The 24,192-nt window shown below is 39.6% G+C and overlaps 1 protein-coding gene across 1 annotated transcript in view; it reads left to right on the top strand.

Moving 5' to 3' along the window:
• The window catches only part of cdh11 (cadherin 11, type 2, OB-cadherin (osteoblast)), a 116,837-nt gene that overhangs the window by 30,163 nt on the left and 62,482 nt on the right, over positions 1 to 24,192 (top strand). The gene's annotated exons all lie outside the window — the stretch shown is intronic.

Raw genomic sequence — 24,192 nt, 5'->3', positions numbered from 1 at the left:
AAACATAATGCTGTCTTTAAAAAAAAACAAAACTCAGGAGTCACAACCTTACCGAACCAAAGTGACCAAATTGCTTCATCTCTCCTAAAACAGCTTGAGATTTAATGAGATTGATAACGATCTGAGAACTTTTTGTTGAGTTGATTTTGGAGCCATGATGCCAGACCAACTGTGCACAGATTAGATTATTTGATAAAAGTGGAAAACATTTAAAAAAGTTGGAGATTGTTGCCATATTTCATCTCCAAATGTGGCCTTTTTTTTGTTTTTAGCAACCCATCTCTTTTCCAGTGGGTTCTTAGGGCTCCAAATGTCAGTGTTTTGTAGCAACCTATTGAGGTTTTACAGGAGGTCCTAGACTCCAAAAGAGAGTGTTTTATAGCAACCTGTCCCAATATTTTATAGCAGCTTATTAAGCTCCAGCTTTTTGTAGTGACCGGTCTGAGTTTTTATAGCAGCTTTTGTAGTGACCGGTCTGAGTTTTTATAGCAGCTTTTTAGGTTAAAAATGTGTTTTGTAGCAACCTGTCTGTGTTTTTTCATCTGGTTTTAGATCAAAATGTTAGTGTTATGTAGTGACCTGTTGCAGTTTTTTTAGAATCTTTTAGGCTCCAAATATTGATGTTTTGTATTGACCTGTCTGTGATTTTTTTTTTAGCAGCATTTTCAGATCAAAATGTGAGCATTTTGTAGCTACGTCAGTGTTTTATCATCTGCTTGTTAGGCTCAGAAATCCTTTGGGGTTTTTCAGCCACTTTTAGAGTTCAAACGTGAGTGTTTTGTAGTGACCTGTCTGTGTTTTTCTAGATGCTTTTGCTTTTGAGTGTTTGTAGCAACTTCTGATTTTCCATTGGCTTTTTTAGACTCCAGATGCAGGTGTTTTGAAGCAACCCTTCTGTGTTTTCAAGTGGCTTTTGTGGATTTGTGTGTGTTTTTAGTGACCTGTTTTTCCAGCAGCTCTTGGGGGCCAAACATGGATATTTTGTAGCGACCCATCTGTGTTTTTTTGCACGGGCTTTTGTAGGCTCCAAACGTGACTGTTTTGCAGTGACCTTTGGGCCTTTTTGCTAGCAGCTTTTGAAGCTCTAAACATGGGTGTTTTGTAGCAACCCATCTGTATTTTCACCCAGCTTTTTAGACTTGAAACATGACTGTTTGGAAGTGACCTGTTTGAAATTTTTTGTGGCTTTTCAGGATTCAAATGAGTGTTTTGTAGGGAACTGTCAGCAAGGATAGTGCCATGAAAAGTCTATTGGGCCAACAATTAATCTTTTACTAACCATAACTAAGTAGCATTTGTGCGTAAACCTAACCACCCGTTAACCCAGTGTTGTCTAAATGTTAAGTTTCAATGTGCACAATAACGTACAAACTCTGGTTTGCAGAAACATACATTGCCAACATTTTTTCTGGTGTTGGGGTTGTGTAAAGCAGCAGGGGGGGTAAAAGTTTAAAATTTTACTGTCATATAGGCAGCACAGCTTTAGACTTTGTGCACAGAGTTGAATCAGTTTCCCTTCAATCTGTCTGTGCCCTTCACTTTTATTCCTCCCCTCTGTTTTCTCTGATTTGCCAACACGAGGCTACAAAAACACCCTGCAAGTGTCAAATATTATTTTCTTAATTGGCTGCCTATTATGCTGTCTCTGCACATAGCCTCTCCTCCAAACTGTTTTTTTCTCCTGTTTTCTCTCCTGCCTGGATGCTTAACTACCTGTTAACCATCCGTAACATCAACCCGAAGCCGTCCCCATGTGGAGACACAGCAGGTTCGACCACCTCTGTGTAAATTAGTGAGCGTGCTTTAAATTTAAAGCCTCACGTCTCTTCACACAGCAGCTGATTCAGCTCATTAGCTGTTTGTGCATGAAAAATGCACACTGGTTGTTTTTGTCATTAAGTGTTGTCGCTGTTGGGTAATTTTGTTCATGTTTTTAGGCACTGATTAAGCATTGATGTAAAGAATGCACATGAGAAGGCACTTTTACTGGTCAGAGAAAAACAGGAGAAATTACAGTTTCCTTTTGTCTTTCCTCCCTCATTTCTTTTTTTTTCTCATCATTGGATGTGCACTGTGCCACACACACACACACACACGCACACACGCACACACACACAAACACGCACACACACGAGCCTGCACTCAAACGCTAGGGTGGCACTATAAATGGTTTATGTCACAATCTTTGTCAAGCACCCACACCACCCATCACAGTATCACACACACATACACTCATGCACACACACACACACACACACTCTCCCTCAAGCATCAGGCATGGAATTGAAAAGCCACTTCAGAAAAATAATGGCGCTGTGGCAGCCCTGCAGCATGTATGTATATATGTGTGTGTTTGTATGTGTGCGTGTGTGTTTGTGTGAGAAAGTGTGCATCACTGTAGTTTTTTGTAGGCCGAACGCGTAGATGGATCTCTGAATAGTAGCGGTGGTCAAAGGGGTCTGACCTATTTGTGTAGACAGATGCATTTCTTAATGTACATACTTTGTATATGTGTGTTTGTGTGTGTTTGTGTGTGTGTGTGTGTGTGTGTGTGTGTGTGTGTGTGTGTGTGATGGAGTGAGGAAATAAAAAGACGTGGTGTGAGCTGCTATTTGCATCTGCACACATGCAAGAATGTGAACTCCCGAATGAGGCTGTAATTGGTTTTCATGTCTCCCCGTATGGATTTCACATACGGTGATATTAATTCACATTTTTTCACATCCAAGTGTTTTCCAGAACAACTTTTAATGAGAGCAACAGCACAGATATGTTTAATTTATTGATCATTATGGGCGACACATAGCACAGCGCAGTGGTCCGAGCTGACGGCACCCCTGTGACTGCAGAAGGTCATGCAAGACAGAAGAAGACACAAAGAAAATAAAGAGCTTATGTGAAGTAAAGAGGATTTTCTTTTATCTGCCATTATTCAGATGCATCATTCAGATAGAAAGATAAATAGATGAAGAGAGAGAGAGAGGGAGGGAGGGAGGCTGTGTTGCTTGCAGAAACTTGGCCAGTGATGAATAACCCCATCTGCCTGTCATTACTACTACAGCTACTAGTGCTACACGCACACGCAGCCGAATCTGTCACAGATCCCCTCTTAAACAGCCTCAGGGGATCCAGAGCGAGATAAAGAGCGGAGAGAGAGAGAGAGAGAGAGAGAGAGAGAGAGAGAGAGAGAGAGAGAGAGAGAGAGAGAGAGAGAGAGAGAGGGGAGACGCTGGGTGTGTCCTGGGCTGCAGATAAGCAGAGAAGGAAAGCAGGACAAAACTCACCAGGGAGGGTAAACACCTGTTCGCCCCACTCGCACATTTTCTGGCAAACCACCTATTTTTAATGTATCGTTAAATTGAATCTCAAAGGTGTTTTTTGTGCGTTCGATGGGTAGTCATGGCATGAACTGCCTGTAGTCCGAATCATTAGTAAAGTCAGGCTTTAAGTAACACGGGCGATGCTATTAACAGGTTAACAGTGGGCTCTTGGATTCCTGATGCCTTGTGTGGATCTACAGCCTTTTGAAATGAAGCCTTTAAAACAATCGATGGAGGTGAAGTGTTGGAGGTTGATTAGAAACACGACCAGAGGTCAAAGCAATCTAACAAGAGTTCAAAGCTCGTTCACGGTAAAACGTTCTCAGGCATTTTTAGGATGTGAGTGAATTTAAAGGCTTTGATTTATTCGTGTCCGTCCTGCTAATTTAGATCAGTTAAGATGGGACAGTGAGAGCTTTAGATGCTTTACAGCTTTTGTATTAAAGATACTGAGCACTTCAAATTACACACCCCTGTATCAGAAATAAATAGATGAGTTTCCATTACAGATTTGCACAAAAATTTAGCAATATTTTTTGGAAATGTCAATAAAATATAATTGTAAGATGACTGTGTTTCAACTGAGTGAAGTTCTGTGACTTCTCGTCTCGTCGTAAGACTCAAGTTCAAAACATCAGCAGCTTTATTTCTCTAACAGCCACCGCACTAGCTTTCATTATTGCCAATCCAAGGCCACGTAGGCGTGTTATGGAGCCATAATGGAAAGGCGAGCCCCTTATACGTAGGAGCGGCCACGTATGAGGGATTTCTGGGAGCTGATAGTCCACGATTTCACAGAGGAACTGTGGTTCCAAAACTTTCTGATGATCCGCTCAACTTTTGAAGAGTTATGTAATGCAGTAACATTTCTTTTAGCGACTCTTTGACTCTCTGTTGTACATCATGCAAGCTATAAAAGCCAAAAAATTTCAAATTCCATTGCAGTTTTGCCAAATGTGGCTTTTTTGAATCACCTTAAATACCACCTCATGCAAGCATAAAACATTTTTTTTTTTTTGATAAATGGGAGTGTTTTTAACATCGAGGCGTTTCCATTAGGTGTATTTTATATTCGCAATTTAAATTTAAGGCTTTATGGAAACCCGCCTAATGTTGGCATTGAACATATTTTGCAAATCACTGACACACAAAATTTGCACAGTGCTTTGGTTAAAAGTGGCACAAAAACCAAGTGGTTATGTGTAGGAAAAATGATGATTTGGCTTAAATATCTGGTTTTGGTGCCACAATCCCATCAGGAAAAGCAGCACTGCCTCTGCAAAATCAACCAATTTTTGTCGCAGTTTTCTTGCTGCAAAAACAGTGATGGGGCACCATAAAAAAAAAATCCTTGTTTGGTGGCTAAAAAGCTTCAACGGTGGTCTGCAAAGTCAGCTCATGAACTAAGTCACTTAAGAAATGTTGATATGGTATCTATGACATGCAAAAATGTAATGCATCCATGATTTTCAAAAATGAACGTGGCTGCTTTACAGTGCAGAATATGTCAAGTGGGTAACTGGGAGCGATAAAATTTTACACTGAAATTTCAATAATTAAAAGTATGATTCATGAAGGCTTAACTGATGTGGCAAATAAGAAGAAAAGTGGCAGAATGTATGACAGAAAAACAACATAAATGGTAAAGAAAACCGGACAGTGACTGGGATTCTCCACCAGTTGTTGTTTCACCATTCCAGCAGCAGTTAGGAGTCTAATTGATTACGGCGACCCCTATTTTCAAAGTGCAGTCTCTTCATTGATCCAGTTACTGCTGCCGCTGCTCAGCTCTCTCCAAGCGATTCTCCAAGTCATTAGTGCCAAGCAGAGAGACGCTCCTCTCTGTGGCCTCAAAACCACTTTAATGCAAAACCTCAGTCAACTCTCAGAGAGAGTAAAACAGGTTAGAGGACCTGTGGTTGGTCTCTGAGTCACAATTTAAAGCCAAGTGGCAATTTAACCAAAGCTAATCCTGGAGCTGGCATTTAACTGACAGCTGAGGTTGCTCCTATTACACAAAAAATATATTTGTTTTCTCTTGAGCTTAAGGAGCTAACAGAACAGAAAAGCTAAAGGGAGGTTTTCCTACTGTGAGAGACTCTGGAAAAGTGATACAAATGTATGGTCTTCATAGGATGCCGGAAGCATAAAAAAGTGCCAGTGGAAGATCTCTCCCACCCCTGACAAAGGTCCCAGCTGAGACCCTAATGACCTAAAATCCTACACTTGTCTGAAAATCCTTAAAAAAATCCTAAAATTCTCAAATGTTTTGAAATCCTAGAAATGTCATAATATCCTCAAAACATCCTTCAATTCTGGAAACATCCTAAAATCCTAGAAATGTCCAAAAATCCTAAAAATGTCCTAAAATTCTAGAAATGTCCAAAAATCAGGGAAACAATGTAAAATCCTTCAAATGTCCTATAATCCTTGAGATGTCCTTCAATCCTAGAAACATCCTAAAATTCTTAAAATTTACTGAAGTTTTCAAAAGGTGCTAAAATCCTAGAAACATGTATGGGGCTGCAAAAGTAGCCCCCAAGCAAACACAAGCTAAGCATCCCTGCTTGGAATCAAGTAGCCAGCGTTTTTGAAATAAAAAAGTGAGAAATGTCGAATCAGTGAAGATCAATACATTTCATTGATTTCCTGGTGTAGCTTTTGTCTGCTGTACCATGATGTCGAATTTTTTCGACCTTTCTCACAACATAGAAACACACAGCAGCAGCCACAAAGTCCACCTGCAGCAGCCTCATATGTTCTGCTACTTTACCTTGAAATCAATTTCACGTTAGGTTACAGTGTGTGTCCTCCAGCAGAGGTCACAACCTCTACCTGCTGACTGTGTCTCCTTTCCTAAATTAAAAGACTGCATCACGTTACATGCAGTGCGCACACACACGAACACACACACACCCACACATACACACACACAGAGCACATCGTATTACCTATATAAAGCAAAGGCTATTGCAGCTCGTGCAAAGAAACTCAATAGGCTTTTAACATTCATTTAGCCCGAGCAGCAGGGCTGACTTAAGCTATAGCGACTGGATCTGATAGCACATACATACAGAGAGAGAAAGAGAGATGGATGGAGGCTGACTTTACGTTACACGCCTCCGATACCAGCGTGAGAGAGAAAGTGCTGAGAGCGGCCGGGAGAGATGCAGAGACTAAGAGAGTACAGGAAAAAGGGAGCTGAGGAAGGAGAAACGGCTAAATATATAACAGCGAGGTTCAAAAAAAGAGACCTGAGAAGGATAGTTGTTTCAGGGGTGTAGATCAATTCAACACACTCACACAGCCAATAAAAGTAACCGTAAATGCTCCGACGAGGTGCATTTGTTCCCAGGTTTACTGTATCGTAACACTGTCTTGTTTTAGGCTTTGGTGGCCGCAGTGTGGGCAGGCAGGCCAGAGGAATTTTTTTAACAGCCTTTTTTTTAGCAATTTTCAGTGCATCCTCACCTACAACATGACATATACTGTAATTGGTAGTTTTATTTTCAAACTCTTGTTATTGTCCTAAAACCCCTGAAATGTCCTAAAATCCTCAAACTTTCCTAAAACCCTAGAAATCAAATGTCCTAAAATCCTAGAAATGTCCTACAATCATTTAATGTCCTAAAATCCCAGAAATGTCCTAAAATCCCTGAAATGTCCTAAAAATCCTCAAAATGCCCTGAAGTCCTGGAAATGTCCTTGAATCCTGGAAATGTTCTGAAATCAGTAAAATGTCCTAAAATCATCAAAGTATCCTAAAATACTCAAATTGTCCTAAAATCCTGGAAATGTCCTACATACCTACAAATGTCCTTAAGTCCTAGAAACCTCCTAAAATCTGAGAAATGACCTAAAATCCTGTAAACATTATTACACCCTAGAGGTGTCCTAAAATCCTTGAAATGTCATGAAATCCTGAAAACATCCTAAAATCTTAAAAATGTCCTCAAATCCTAGAAATTTCTTAAATCCTAGGAAAACTGTAAAATCCTAGAAATATCACAAAAACCTGGGAATGTCCTAAAATCCTGGAAATAGAGGTTAGAGGTGCATTTGTTCCCAGATTTACTGTATCATAACAATGTCTTGTTTTAGGATGTGATGGCCGCAGTGTGGGCAGGCAGGCCACAGGACTTTTTTTAACAGCCTTTTTTTTTTTAGCATCTTTTAGTGCGTCCTGGCCTGCAACATGATATATACTGTACGTGGTAGTTTTATTTTCAGCCTCTTGTTTTTGGCTTGCTTTCATTGACTTTAATATCTATTTTTGAGGATCTGGCGAGTCGTTTTAGGTCCCACTGCAACTGCCGAGCTGTTTCATGTGGTATCATTATATATAAAAAAAAATCAAGAAACACTGGCATTTGCTCAAGGCGTCAAACTCGTCAGCAGTTTGAGAACGTGCCAAATTCAATTTATTTTGGAGTTTACAGTGTGCCTCAGGTACGGAGGAGAGAGGGGGAGGCAGTGGGAGAGGGGGTGGGGGGTAGAGAGGAGATTGAGAGTAATGGAGAGAGATAAATGAACTGAGCTGAGCTGCACCAAAAAGCCGAATGATGAAAACAAACATCCTCGTTTTTAAGGGACTCGCATTTCTACTCCTGCTTCAGATTAGGACTCAACATCACTCAAAAACATCAGTGTGTGCGTGCGTGCGTGCGTGCGTGCGTGCGTGCGTGCGTGCGTGCGTGCGTGCGTGCGTGCGTGCGTGTGTGTGTCTGTGTGTGTCTGTGTGTCTGTGTGTGTCTGTGTGTGTCTGTGTGTAGCTTTGGAGATCATTCCCAATCTATATCAGCTTGTCTTCAAGTAGAAACTAGAAAATTAGATGAGAGGAGATTAAAGGGGCGATTGCAGTGAATGTTATAAACTCAGAATATTAAAAACTGCTTTGCATATATCTCATTTGAGTGTGTGCGTGTGTGTGTGTCATTTTAAGCATAATTCATGCCGATGTATGTTTATTAAACTGTGCTGTGAGTACAGCATGATTGACAAATCCCTGAGGTCAGCAGAGGACACGTGAAGTACAAAGGTCATGTATGTTTGCTATAAAGAGGCAAAAAAAGCTTTATGTGAGGCTTTAAAGTCATGATGCTTGGTTCAGGGTTTCTGTGGTCATGAAAAACCAATAGCAATTTTCAGGCCTGAAGTCTTGGAAAAACTCAATATACCCTGAAGGTTTTGGAAAAGTCATGGAATTTTGTTCCACAAATCAATATAACACATGATGTGTTCAAGGACCATCACAAATTTGAAAATCAAATGATAATTTCATTTTTTTTTAAAAGATTTTTGAGGGCATGCTTTCTTAAAAATAAAATGCCTTTTTTTCCCTTTGAAAATCAAAGAAAAAAGGCCCAATTTTTTTTTTTAAAGAAAACATGCCTGCAAAAATCTACTAGATCGTAAAGAAAAAGAAGTACTAAGGACTATTGATTGTTTTAGATAATGCATGGTCTTGAAAATTTGCCTGAAAGTCATGGAAAAGTCCTGGAAATGGTAAAAATGTGAATGAACCCGCTGGTTAATGTTCAGAGGTGACATCATCTGTTAGAGGTCATGACTTTTTCGTCACATTTCTCATAATCTCATGATCTCGACAAGCACCTCATTTTGTGTATGCTGCCCGCATTCATCAAATCACCTTTCCTATAACCTCCAGGCGTCCTTTTAATGCTACATAATTTTACTATTTATGGATATTTACAGAATGAAAATCATCCATTTGAGACAGCTTGATTCCACTTGACATTTGGGTTGATGGTCAGCTGATGTTTTGAAGGATGTCTGGCAGGAAGTGTTTTCCTCAAATATGATCAAAGCGTGAAAACTGCACTAAAATATTCCAACAACATCATAAAAACAGACTTGCGGGCATGTTTGGCATAAATTAAACATGTTAAAGTGTTGCTTCCTTATCCTGGCCTCAAGATAAAAAAAACCAAAACACTGCCAACATGTGAAAAAAACAAGGATTTTTTGGTGGCACGAAAATGACAAAAGGGTACAAAAGGTACAAATTCCATCTTGCATTGATAAGAGTTAATGCTGTTCACTGTTGTACGGCTTAGCTTTCCATTACTCAGGCATATGGTGGATATTTTTTGCTGATTTATCATTGCCACAGGCTTTCAGCGGATCTTAAAATAAACGGCTAAGACGCTGTGAGCCCAGAAAATCACCAGATGTACAGTAACTTTCACATCAAGCTACTTATTAAGTCTGCATGTTTTCATGGTCGCGGCTTAAAGCAGAAATCCATAAGACTGTTTTGCAGCGGCGCCTTTTTTTTCTCTCTCCTCTCCCCAGATGCCTTTTAGAGTTGTCATTGGAGAGTGACCTGTATTATCTATCTCTGACTCTCTCTCCCCAGCTCTGTCTCTTTCTCTGTCTGAATGGAGATTTAGATAAGAGAGTCTGAGCTGAGAGAGAGCAGCCGCTGAATACCAAGAGACGCAGCAGAAAGAAAGGGAGAGGAGTCCAGAGAGGAGCAGGGAGTCGGGGCCAGATTTACGGAGCCGTTTTGCACCTTGTTTCAGACTCATCCTGCGGCTGGAGAGGTTCCTGGTGTTTATCAAACAGGTGCGCCGAGCTCAAAGGGCAGTTTGACTGTCATCTGCAGCTCATCTCGCCTGCCGGGGAACGAGCTTTATCGCTCGCTTTCAAGCATGAGAGGACCGATCGTGCTCTTAACAGGCCGCGGTCGTGTCCTCGTGCAAATTTATCTGCATCCCCGAGAGCATCCTCGAGTAATTCTGTGTAAAACATAAATCCTAGCGACGAAAGATCAGTGACAAAGTATGCAAGAGAGCTGATAAATAAATAAATAAATAAATAAGCAGGCTTCTTTGGAAGGAAATTTCACAAGAGCAGAAAAAAAAGATGAAGCTTTAAGGTTTAAATCAGTGGTTCCCAACTGGTGGGTTGCGGTCCAAGTGACTCACTACCATGTCAGTTTTGTGAAGAACACACTTCATTTTGAAGTACAGTAAATTTGAAGCAAATAGCTTTTATTTTGAAGTGTGGTTTCCTGCTGTAGAGTGATGTATTTTTATTTTCTTTATTTTACTATTTTGCTCTGTACAGTAACAGTAACTATTTCATCGCCCCATTCTTGGTGTTATGTGACCTGTTTTTGTTTTGATGTTTTTTTTTTCTTTCAAAAATAAGAATAGCCCTGAGGGACTGTTCTTTTCTTTTTCTACAGAGGTTCAGAGTAAGCCTCCAATGTCCCAAAAACCTTGAAACTTCCCTGATTTTGAACTAATTGCACTTTATTGTTGCAACATGTTTTATTTATTTCTGTTTTAAGCCCACATGCTATTGACAGTTTGTGAAATTAAATTGAATATGCAATAATGTCTCTTATGTGCAGACCTTGAACTAATGACTAAGGTGAAAACTGGGCCCAGTAGCTGCACCAGTTTAGAATCACTGGTTTATATAATCATGTGTGACTCAAATCATGTGACCATCTGTGGGGTCATGACCCAAATGATGAGAAACTCGTCCCTACAGACACTGTTTCTGATCCACTGCTCTCACTTCTTTGGTGAAGAGGTGAGCAACAAGCTGAAGTTCCCTCCAGGGATCAATAACGTTTTATATTACAGCTCCCAAACAGTGAAAAGGTTATTTTTTGGTTTTGGACGATTAAAGTGCAGCCGGTAACAAACAGCTGGAGTTAAATTAAAGACTCTGACTGCTCACAGATGTTTATCTTTAGCAAAAAAAAGGTTCCCAAAGAAATCATGTTGGAATGTAAAACTGTTTCTGTGGTTGTTTTCTTTCTGATGATCCCTGATTGGAGATCTCGGGCTCTTTATTTACCAGCCCATCACACGGGGCCGTGTATACACAGGCTATCATTGTCCTGCCCACTAATTAATGAGTCCGGTCAGAGCGCTGGATGCCTGCACGCCCGCTCTGCCTCCTCGGAGAAAACCGCTGGCAGTCCGATGAATCACCACATTCAAACGGTCTCGTGGTAAAAGAGCAAAAAATGATTGAAAACCGAAGGAGAAATTCATGAGGCTGGATGAGCGATGATAAATGTATTAGCACTAGATGACATTTCCATCACCACCTCATCGATCACCTTGGGGACATTTTAAATGGTGGACCGTGTGTGTGTGTGTGTGTGTGTGTGTGTGTGTGTGTGTGTGTGTGTGTGTGTGTGTGTGTGTGTGTGTGTTATATGCAGAATCAGGCAGATGAAAAAAGCTCCCCAACACTCAAAGAAAAACAAAGAGGACGGGGACACGCTGACATGATGCTCATATGGACGCAAAGACAGATTGAACTGAACTGCAGGCGTTGACGTTGTAACTTCTTCTTTCTAACAAGTGTATTAACCCTTTGAATGCAGCACAAGAAAATTGATCCAGGTTTCAAACATCTTTAAAAAGCACACATTTTGAAGCCTAACACAAACACGGTAATCAGCAACTTCACAACTTGAATGTCCAGCAAATTGGAAGAAATTAGTAAAAGGTGAGAAGAAAATAAAAAAAGAAAGAAAATTTTAAAAAAAAGAAAAACATGAAAAATGTCCAGAAAACTCTATTATGTTTATCATTTATATAATTAGATCTTTAAAAATATGTTAGGGTGTGTGTATATCTCCTATGTTATTGATTTCAGTTCAAATTTTATCACATTTTTTCTAGGGAATTTCCTTGTTTAGTTTTTACTGATTTTATTTATTTATTGGGAATTTTAGGGTAATTTCCTGGTCTCATCTCAATGTTTTTGACAAGAATTAAGCTGATTTGCTGAGGTTTCAAAAGGTTGACCCTTTGGATCAGCGTTACTTTTCTTTTGTGGCATTCAGATACCTTTTACAAGTATTCAAATCTTTAACACTAAGAAACTTTGGTTTGAATTAATAACAAAAAACATGACAATGAGCAGCTTGGCAAAACAATGACGATTTGTGAATTTGGAAAATTATTTTTAACAAAGCTAGGGAAAAATTTCCAAATATATATATATATATATATATATATTTCTAATCCTCATATTTATAGGTTTTAAATTATTTTATAGAATTACAATTTATTTTTGTTTTTTTGGGGGTTTTTTTTCAAAAATTGTATGCACTTTTTCTCAGGGCATTTCCCTGTTTTATTATTATTATTATTATTGTTATTATTATTGTTGTTGTTGTTGTTGTTGTTTTTGTTGTTGTTTTTATTATTATTTTAACTTCCCTTTTTGGTTTCTTTTCCTCTCGCTAATTTTTAGTTAACTTTCATAGGTTTTTTTTTCATTCATTTGTGCTCATGTCTGGGTCATGTCTTCTTAGGTTGCTTATTACCTTCTTCCTATGTTTATAAACAAATCAAGCCAGTTTGCAAGTTTTCAAAGGGTTAACTGATGGCAATGATCTCAGCGTCATCATAAATAAACAGGATTGTGATCTCAGAACGGTTTTGTTACTCAGTGTGTTTCTCGAGGACACTGAAGCACAAAACGACGCTCGCCCACTCTTGAGGCTTTGAATGTCCGGGGTGTCCTCCAGCTGAAGGACTTTCTCGCTACTCATCCAAGCGGGAGCACATAAAACTGAAAATCAGAATTAAAAAGAACATTTCTAGGGTAATCTTCCAGCGCTGTTGACAGCATTCACTTTGCAAATATGTAATTGATGGAAATTATCTCTTCATGAGATGGCGATGTGTTTTCAGAGGGAGCCACTTCCTCTATGATTGCAAAGCTGGTGTTTTTATTTATTTTTTTTTTTTAATGCTCCAAACAGACATTAAAGATGAGCGTCACAGTGCCGAGCTCATGTCAAGATACAGTTGAGAGCAATCATTATACATGTATGTGTGTGTGTGTGTGTGTGTGTGTGTGTGTGTGTGTGTGTGTGTGTGTGACTAAGAGAGCGTGTCATACAATAACAAACTATCTAAATGAAAATCATCGACAAGTGAGGCGAGTCCTAACTGAGTGTGCACGTACATATAGAAGCAGAGCCGCCATGCAGAACTGAATATGTAAAAAGCATATTTGCTCTCTGCCTCCTCCTCCTCCTCTTCCTCCCCTCGTCTCTCTATCCATCATCTCTCTCTCCTCGCTCTTTATCCCTCCTCCCCACCCTGTCAGTTAAATGACTCTCCCTCGTTTTTCTCCGTCTCTCTAAGTCAACATGTCAACTTGAATATAGCTCTCCCCTCGGTCACATATTCGGAAACACGCGGTCATTATATGTTTGTGTGAGCACAAACATGCGCGTCCACTATCGTCTCTGCGTCTGGATGTATGTTCCTGTGTGATTTTGTGTTTTAATGTTGGGTTTTGCTAAAGTGTGTGTGTACATTAGGTATTTGTTATGTTTGCAGTATCTGTATCACCTAATATAATCACATATACACATTATTACGTCGCAGACAGGATGGAGCTTTAACAATGCAGTGGTAAATGTGTGTTTAGGTTTAAGAACAAAAGACATAGTTAAAAAATCACAATGTTTCCTCACAGAATAGGCCGTATGATATGTGAAAATGCACATACGGTTCATATATTCTAAGAATTAGAGCCACACAAATTTTGTTATGTTCTAAGATCACAAGAGTGACACAAAGAGACTTTTTTGCAATCAACAAATTCTCCAGAAAGAGACATTATTTCCACTTTAGACACTTTATTTTCTCTGCGATTCGACCAGTAAATTCTCTGGAAAGTTTGTTTGTTTTCTTTTTTCATTAATAATCAAACTTAACATTATGCTATTTATGGATTCCTTCAATCCACTGAACTCCTCGGTACAATTTTATTTTCATATATTACTATCTATCTTTTTATGTGTCTACCTGTTACTGTACGTGCACACAGCAAGATGTTCAAACAAATTGCCCCTGGCAGGATTTAAAAAGTTGTCTGAAATCTGAAGACAATGTCTCAGTTAAAAGCAATAACTTTCCCTGACACAATCCCGGCAGGAAATGCAGCAATATCCAGAAAAAATATATATATATTATTATTATTTATTTATTTTATAATAATAATTTAAAAATAAATTAAATTAAAATTAAATAAAAAATAATTAATTGATTATTTTTTTAAATTGTAATCCCTGTGGAAATATGGCAATGAGTTCACTTTTGTTGTTTGTTTGTGTCAAACAGTGATCAGGCGTGTCACATCGTTGACCCTCCATCCACCATCCCCACCCCCTTCAAGATGACAAAATTAGCTCATAAACTCGACACTTGTTGGTATGATTCGTCATTTTTTGCAATTTGTAAAAATGTAAAATGCCAACATTTTCTCCTGGCAATGGGGCTGCTATCTGTGTGTGAATTAGTGTCTAGTAGGATGCGCAGTAAAGAGGATGCTTCAGTTCTTCTCTTTCTCTTATGCTCCCTTCGTTCTCCGTCTCTCCATCAGCCTTCACCTATAGCACAGAGGTTGTTAAACCCCAGGTTACACTTTACTGTAGAAGCTATATAGTAACACAGAGTTTAGTGTTGCTGCTCTGAAGTTTGCAGACAACATACACTGCTACAGCAAAGAAAAGGACAGCAGCCTGAGCTCCATCACAATCAGTCTCTGCAAATTAAAATCTGCTCTTCCACCAGTTTGATACATATTTACACCCCTAACTCCAAATGAGGTTGACCTCATGTGCTCTTTGTCAAGCTCTGCTCTGCTTCCTCAAAATTAGTTTTCTTTAAATCGTACAACTTTAGTTTCCCTGACATAAAGGGGAAGGAGAAATCACTGATACAATCGAAAGTGAACACAATAAATACACAAGATGCAAATGACTCGTTTGTGCAGATAAGAGCCTCGAGGGGCTAATAAAAGCTTCTCACCTTAAAGCAATAAAGAAGTCTGTGGCTGTGGGAACAATGAGGGTGAAGTCTGGAGAGTTTTAAATTACAACCCTTAAAAAAATACATGAGCAGCTTTTTGTAAATGAGCAGCATCCTATCCTCCAGAGACAGGGCCAAATTAAGAAGAAATCAATAAGGAAAATATAATGAGCTACAGTTTTCAACAACATCACTAAAAGGACAACACTGATGGCTCACAGACTTCAGCTAAATTGCTCAACCACAGTTTGTTACTTTTAAAAAGTTCCCTCAGTCCTGTGGACTAAAGAACTGCAAGACAGTGAAACCAAATCAAAAGCATCCTGATGGATTTGTAGACTTTAAATGACACATTATCAGCTTGGTGGATCACTACACAATGAAAACATGATGATCTTATTCACAGCGGAAAAGCAGGATATTTGTTACAGTTAAGAATTTGCAGTTTGCAGACTTTGGTGCAACTCATGCAAACAATATACTTCAGGCCTTGTGGTTTTTATTCAAATGATTCTTGCAGTGAGGATTGTTTTGTCCGAGCTGGTTTAAAAAGTGGCTGTGAAGGACTGGAGAGTTAATAAATTTAAAAAATCAAACAGCTACAGGGGGTCCTCCATCTTGCCGCAGCTGTTGAGATCAAACTCTGCTTTAAAAAGGCAGACAGCATCAACATGTCCGCCGCTGACCTTACACCCACGCCTGCTGTTCACATTTCTGCAGATTTAGCAAAAGTGCCGAGTGCTTTCAAGTAGCTGCAGCTCACTTCAACAGTTAAAAGTGTATTTAAATATTCGTTTTAATTCCATGTGGTCTGTGTGTATGTCTGACTTTCTGCACAGTAAAATGAAGTGCTTAACATTAGCAGTTTGACTGATTCTGTCCATTGATTGACTAATCGATTCTGACAATCAAGGAACAGTTTATTGAGCAAACATGTCAACAGATTTCAGATTGTTGGTCGGACAAAACAAATGATCTTTAGGCCCGATCTTAATTTGATTTTGTCAGAGAAAAGGGAGGTGAAATCAGCAGCAGCACTTGATTTGCTTTAATTTTTCAGACAGTGGACAGAAAGAGAAAAACCAAAGTGTCGGGGAATATGTGTTTCTTTTATCAAATATAGGATTTAAGATGCATGTTTAAAACTGGACTGCAGTCACAAGCTTAATTTAACATTGTTAAGGTGTATTTTTAGCACGATCTCATTCCTAAGTCATCAAATATTGGCATTTTTGCAGACAGGAAGACAACACCAGACTCCTGCATAAAAGTCCAGGGTTTGTTGGATTCATCCACTTCCTGCCCTGCTTCTTATATTATGTTCCTACTTGAAGCGTTTCAAACTGATGCGACAGGTTCAATCCGGCTGTAATTTCAAGTGAGGTTGACAGGTGGCGTTTGGCATTGGGTTCATTCGCCAAAACCACTGCAGAAACATGTAATAAGAACAGGCATGCAGCTCGATCAGCATTTACTTGGCTTTGATTTTTAAGCACTGCACACTGCCAAAGTGGACAGAAAAAAACTGAAAAATGTATTTGAATATGTGTTTTAATCTTGTTACTGCAGTCCGGTTTTCACATTCAGCATTAAAGTTTATATTTGAGAAATAAAGTAACACCTTAAAGATGTATTTCAGTGTTATTTGTCTTTCCTTAATCATGTCTATTTCAATATGAAATAAAGTTTTCACAGATAGACAGAAAGTTATTGCTCGGCACTTGAGATGGAGAAAAAAGATCATCCTGACTTCTATCTTTCGGGCTTATCTAACCACATAGAGCTATTTCAGAGCATCTGACAGAAGCTTGGCTCATATTTTCAGATGAGGAAGTGGAAAAACACTCGGCTGTCTAGAGCAAGTGTTGTAGGAGTAGCACTATTGTGGGAGCAGGACGTCTGAGCTCAAAAGATAAAAAATAGGCCTCTAGTTACCAGCCAATCCCCTGTAAAATCACTGCTCGCCATTTGCACCTGCATCTCCTGTGTAGCATTTTATTTTAGACTCAGCAATGAGTCAGAAAGGAGGTGAGAGGAAGTGGAGGAGGAGGAGGGGGAGGCGGAGGATGCTTGCCTAAAGATAAAATATATGAAAGGAACTGTGCACCAAAAATAAGTTTAAAGAGTGCAGATAAAAAAGAGTCGCATACAGTTATTTTACAGACTGATGCCAAATTTAGACAGGTCTCATAAATTGCTGACCCGTTGCTTGGCTCACGCTGAAGTTGCCACTTTTTTCCACGATGCTTGCCAACGTAACTGCACGTCACGGAGGTAACGAGTGTGCTTGTGCGTGGACCTGTACATGTTAACACTCGAGCAGCTTGTGTACACCGATACAATGAAATGTGCCTGTGTGTGTTTGTCCATGTGCCCGTGCACCTGTGAATGCATACTGGCGCATGAATAATACTGACACAGCTGGGATCCACCAGTCCCTGCCAGCCAATATGTGTGTGTATGCGTGTGTGTGTGTGTGTGTGTGTGTGTGTGTGTGTGTGTGAGTGTGTATGTGTGTGTGGCTGCCAGCTGCGCCCACTGTGCTGATCCTCAAAGCCGCTATCACATTCTGCTTGCATCATTTCACCGCAGTGGTACAGAGAGCATCAGACTCATGAACACATGCTCACAGTTACAGGCCCATATTCATCCTCACACTCATGCGTATAATCACTTTCTTACATAAACACTCGGTCGCTGACATGAGATATCATGATGACAAAGCATTGGTGTTTTAAGCTGTTCGCTGTTGAAGAAATAATTTATAAAGTTTTGTTAAATTCACCAATTTCCCACTTGTAATTATGAGATGTCCATGTGCTCGTAACTTGTAAATATGGTAAATACGATATTTCTGAGGAGCTTGTGTAGGCAGTAATCCTGCTGCGCCTGGTGCTGACTGGTGTTCCATCTAGAAAAAGTGACTTTTTGCATCAGTCAACACCAAAATCACTGACAAAACAGCAGATTTTGGTGACAATTGGTTGACTTCACAGTGTAAACAATCAACGTGCACGGGCTTTTCTTTCTCTGTTGTGATAGTTTCATACAGTTCGGCTAAGACAGTAGCTTTAGGAGCTGCAGTGACGACTCACTTGGTAACGGTTAGAAAAAGATCATGTTTTGGTGAATAATACCCAGTTTTAGGGGGCACAATCCCAAATGGAAAAGGAGTGATGTCGGGGTACATAAAAACTGTTTTTCAGACCACTATCCTGGCAGGAAAAACAGTGACACACTTCAAATTGTCTTGTTGTTTGTTGGTCTCATACAGTGGTCTGCAGTTTGCCAAGCATCTCTTCCAAGTGTCACACTAACCACCACTCCTTGCTGATGACTAAGGCAGCTCATAAACTACATCACAGAAATGCTGATACTTATAAACATACAGATGTAACGTATTTGTGGTTTGAAGAAACGTAAATCGCCAACTCCTCCAGTAAATGGGCTGCAAAACCATCCATTAGTGTCATGAAGATCTGCAGAGGTCAAAAGCCTTAAATCTGGGTCAGGAATGACTGCAGGGCTCTCGAATGCAGCCAACTTCGCCCGTGTTAAGGTCAACTGTTCCACTGCCCTGTAAAGCCCGAGAGCTGCAGCTGTTTGAGGAGTAAATAAACATCCTCACTCTTCATCTCCAGTCCAGTCAAACTATTAGAAATTGCTGTTTGCCTTCATACGTCTGCACAGAATTAGGCTGTTCTCCAGCTTTTGTTTTCGATTTAGCGACTCCAATTGGCTGCGATCATGGAGTAAATCCCGGCATCTTGATTTAGAAACGAGATGAAACACCAGATTTTAATCTGAGAGAGTGTAATGTGTTTGGATAGAGCTCAGCTAGAGGACTATAATCAGAATAATTATTCTGGTCTCACTCCAGCTTCAGGCCTTTTAGCTAATGACAGATGCAACACTAATGGCTGCATTTCAAGCTGTCTATTTGCATGTGTGCATGAAATGTGTGTGCAAATATCCTGTGACACAGTGTGTGCGTGTTTGAGCAGGTCGGCATGCCTACAGAATTTGCAGACTGGTCCAAAACTCTGGAAAAAAATGTTATTATTTTCTGCAGTGATGGGTGGCTAAGCTGAGAGATGATGGCACTTTGTATCCTTAAATGACCTTGTTCCTGCAGCTGCAGCCAAATATCATCTCATACCTGCTTTTAGGCTTCTGTTTCACACAACTCATACAACAGGGACGCTCAAACTGCTTTGTTTACGGGCCACTTTTGCAAAATGACAGGGGGGCAGGGGCCAGTCGCAGCAGCCCCAGACAGGCTTATAGGATTTTAAGACATTTCTCAAATTCTAGGACAATTCTCAGACTGTTGGACATTTCTAAGATTTAAGGACATTTGTGATAATTTTTTTCATAGCATTGTAAGATTTTGGGACATTTCTAATATTTTAGGATGTTTTTAGACTTTTAGGAAATTTCTTAGACTTCAGAACATTTCCAGGATTTTATCACATTTCCAGGATTTTAGGACATTTCTAGGAATTTAGGAAATTGTAGGACTTCAGAACCTATCTAGGATTTTAGGACATTTCTTAGATTTTAGCCCGCTTCTCAGATACTGAAACATTTCTAGGATTTTAGGACACTTATAGGATTTGGGACAAAAATCTTTACAATTTTAAGAAATTTCATATGGATTCAGGATGTTTGTAGGACTTTAGGACATTTCTTGGATTGTAGGACATTTCCAGGATTTTAGGATGTTATTAGCATTTTGGGACATTTCCAGGATTTTAGCACATTAGGGTCTTAGCTAGGACCTCTGTCGGAGGTGTGAGGGATCCTCCACGGGCACTTTTTTGATAAAGAACCTCTGTTTTCCTGCTTTTTTATGCACTCTGGAACCTTATTTATACCTTATATAAGTGCTGGTTTTGTTGCCACTTATGCTTGTTGTGAGGTGCAAGAGAGTAGACTAAACCAGGGAAGTTCATTGCTTTCAAGGTATAGATCCACGGGATAAGACACACTGAACAGTCCTATTAGGTAAGCACACTGCAGCCGAAACAACAATCTGCACACCCGAGCCTCTGCTGGAGTGCGGTCATACATCATAACGTCTTTCAAATGGTTTTATCTGGACTGTTATTTATTGCCAAAACAAAACATAAGATCTGTAGGTCTCAACATGTTTACTGTGAGTACAATCACTCTCCAGATATGAATGCAATTCATCAAAATAAATCAATACTAAATATTATCACTTTCTGGAAAGCCTGTGTGCAGGCGCCCAAAACATGTACACGACAGAGCCATTTGGAGTGCCGATCAATAGGCCTTTATTCATGCATTGCACATTTCACACAAGAACCAATTCAGACAGCACTTTATGGTATTGACAGTATTGTCTCAGGGTCCCTTGCAACACCGCAACATGGTGAAATCCATTTTCCCTCACATAACGAGCTGTCATTTTCTGGTTGGAATGAGCTCAGTCGTCTCCGCATACAAAGCGGGCAGATTTAGCTGCAGAATGATAATCACGATAGCACAACAGTGATTGGTATAGCTCCACAGCAACATATCACACAGTAATGATTAGCACAACGCTTCAGAAAGACAAAAAAATCTGCTGTGTAGTTGCATGCTGTTGCTGTCAACGCACGTGTGCTGCGTCAGCACATGTTGCTACAGAAACCCGGATCAAAATCCATTTCTTCCTCTTTAACAAGGTGAAAGGAGTCCGTGTTCTCTGCATACAAAGCAGGCCGATGTGCCCATAATAAGGATAGCATGATGATGATTGGTGTTATACAGGAGGGATATTACCAACACTGAATGATAATGATCTGGGAAACCGCTCTGCTGATGATGAAGGTGTTTGTGGCGCTCAGAGTTGTGCAGGTGATGGCGATGCTGCTGTAAATTTGATTGCAAATCTGCTGTCACTTTCTCGTAATGCTAACAGTTTTATGCATTATTCAGATTAATTAGATGTTTGGGGGAAAAATTAAGGAAACACAGTAATTACAATAAAAAGTCTTGTTTTTTGAATTGTTTATGCAACTTATTGGGCCTTGTTCTAATCAATGATGAGGATCAGAGGAATGCTGAAAAAAAGAAAAATCTCTGATTTTGAGAATAAAGTCATAACATTACCTGAATCAAGTTGCAATTTTAAGAAAAAAGTTGTATTATTATATTATTACTTCACAATTTGTTTGCATAAAACAGGATAAAACGAGAAAAACGTAAAAGGGCTGAACTAATTAAACACAAAATATGAGATTTATTAACTGTGTGTATATTTGGATTAATTTAATAAACTGATTTCACCTTTTTGGAGATGAAAGTTGCACTTTTCAAAGCACCGAGTTGATGTTGATCCGTCCCAAGTAAAACAGTGTTCAACATCCCAGAATTTGTTGTAGTAAAAATCTAAAAATCATCTTTCTTTTATGGTTTTTCCTAAATTTCCTACAAAAGTCTGTTTCATTGAAGCTCCTTGTGCTGATCTTTAGTTCCTGCTAAAAACGGAGGCGAGGTTAATTATTGCAGAGTCTCGGTCCTCTGAGCTGTGTGATCTCTCGCTGTACATTTATAAAGACGTGGATAAAAGAAATGTGGCAGAGAGGATAAAGGCAGTTTTTGGCCTTTTGATATCTAGCCATTACGGCGTTATAAAATATCTCCCTCGCAGTATTTTTCTTCGTCTCTCCACTCATGCACCATCACACCCACATAATTGCTAGATGGAAGGGAACTTTTAGCAAAATCTCATGTTGCCAGACTGCTTTCTTCTGTTTTTTTCACCCTTATTCACCCACTGTATTCTTGCACAAATCACAAATTTTCATTCTCAGTGAACGCCCTGATTCACACTCACGTAGGGGAGCTGGACTGTTCGAATCGCTGAGTCGCAGCTCGAGCCCTGAGCCGCTCCGCTGGGACACGCCGAGGTTAACGAGCATGCTCTGGGTCTTCTGACTGGTAGTTACTGATGGAGGCGAGAGCATACTCTCTGCACAGGTGGATGCAATGAAAACAAAACGGAAGTGACTTCTTTTACAATCGTCCCAAAAAGATCATTCTAATCTATCATAATCCTTTTCTTTGGACCCTGACCCAGACATTTGTGTTTTTACAGCAGTAAAGAGACCGTGATGTGACAATAACAGGTCATTTAAGGCTGAAATTTAACAGGTTGGCTTTGTGGCTGCAGAAAAACAAATGGGTCTCAGCTGCCAGTTGCAACTGCGCAGCTCGTGAGCATTAACACGTCACATGTCTTGATGATGAAAATTTTGTGTACTTTTAACTCAAAATGAAACCTCTCAGAGGCGTAGTCGTAAGAAATATAAAGATCAGTAATCAAAGAACTGAATTGGTTTGCAAAGCAGTGATATAACTTCTAACAGAGGTCGGCCCTTTTTCACACATCCAAAAAACAAGACATTGGATTCACTCGGATTTTTAACCGTTACCTAAAATCATCTGACTTTGGTATCATTACAACATGTTTGTTCAATAAACAAATACTGATAATAACGTTCCAGGATGAAGCCAGGGTAACAAAACCTGTTACAGTGACTGATAATGTGTCATTAACTTAGCTGAGTCATACGCAAGTTCAGACAAGAAATAAAATTTAAAGTAACATGTGTTGTTTATGTGAAAATATGTAATTAATAATAACAGAAATATAAATCTTCACCACAAAACAACAGATTAGGTGGAAGAGCTACACAAATGTCTGACATTTTCTTGAACCGCGCGTGGTTGTGTTTAGACAACAAAAGCACATGCTGGGACCGATGGTTAGGGTTAGTGGAAGAAGCAGACCTTTCTCACTCAAAAATTGTCAAATAATGCCAAAAAACACCTTTTGCGTCCAAGAATGACGGCCAGTAATGACGTCAATAAAAGATGTGAGAGTGCGCTTATAGGACGGGTTGGGAGGTGGATGCATCCCACATGAAAAACAACTTTTGTGTAAGAGCTCTGACTTTGCTTCCCATGTGGATGTTTTTGTTTTGTTTTTCTCTCTCTAAACCTGCCTTACCAAGTGCTAAGGTCTTGTTATATTTTTATGAGAATATTTCAGAAAAACATAACATGACAACGGCATCATTTTTTAAATAATGAAAGCAATACCTCATATTAACATTTAATATTTATAGCAACTTTTATATTTTAAGCCCAAACTCGCAGAGCGCATGTGAAAATGAGAAGCAGAACTCAGACTCAAAACCCAGTTTATCAAAACCCCTGAGGTCGACAGCTCCGGTCAAAGAGCCGGTCAGAGAGATTCGTCATCATATGTTCTGCTGTCGGGCCGTGATGTAAACTGTAATCAATGTGGACAGTTTGTTTATGTGTGCATCGTGTTTGGGCTGCAGTGTGTCCGCTCTGAGCTCTTACATCAGGCTGGATGCTGAAAGTCTTAACAAGCACAAAGTCGCTGCGGGCGGGTGCACTGTACATCCAGGAAGTGGCTCGGTGAATTTAGAGCAGCGCCGGCTAAGTCAACACATGAATTAAATATCTTTTATTTATATTTTACTCACTCACAGTCTTGCATTACTACAGTGCAGCTGTTTTGATATGAGAGAGTGAATTCAATGTGAATACTGTTTGGTGTCTCTGCTGGAGCTCCGTCAGCCCGCTGCTCTTTTTGTTGACGGCGTTATTTAATGGCTCGGAAACACTTTTTTTTTAAACGGGAAATTTATTGTAGAGAGCTTAAGAGCGGCAGATTAGAAAGAGTATCTGACAGCTTCACAAAAATCAGAGGGTTAAAGGGGGGTTGTTTGTTAAGTTGATAATGTTCAAATTTGCATTCTGAGCTCTTTCACAAAGCTTACTCTGCATCTGCCCCCACTTCATATTTGTTTATTATTTATTCACTTTCATTTTTGTCCTTCTCAGAAATATTCTCAGGGAACCCTTTAAAACCTGGACATCAGTTGCACTGCATTCAGATGCCTTTCAGATGTTATTTGACCCTTTGAAACCAGAGCAAATTTTATTTCTTTCAAAAACATGGGAATAAAGGCACCGACCAACTTGGCAAGAACCTTTGA

This window comes from Plectropomus leopardus, chromosome 13 (assembly GCF_026936395.1).
Source record: "Plectropomus leopardus strain MGB_pleo_1.0 chromosome 13, ASM2693639v1, whole genome shotgun sequence".
In the NCBI taxonomy this organism is placed as follows: Eukaryota; Metazoa; Chordata; class Actinopteri; order Perciformes; family Serranidae; genus Plectropomus; species Plectropomus leopardus.
Note: the sequence above shows the minus strand (reverse complement) of the source record. Positions and strands in the feature narration are given on the sequence as shown.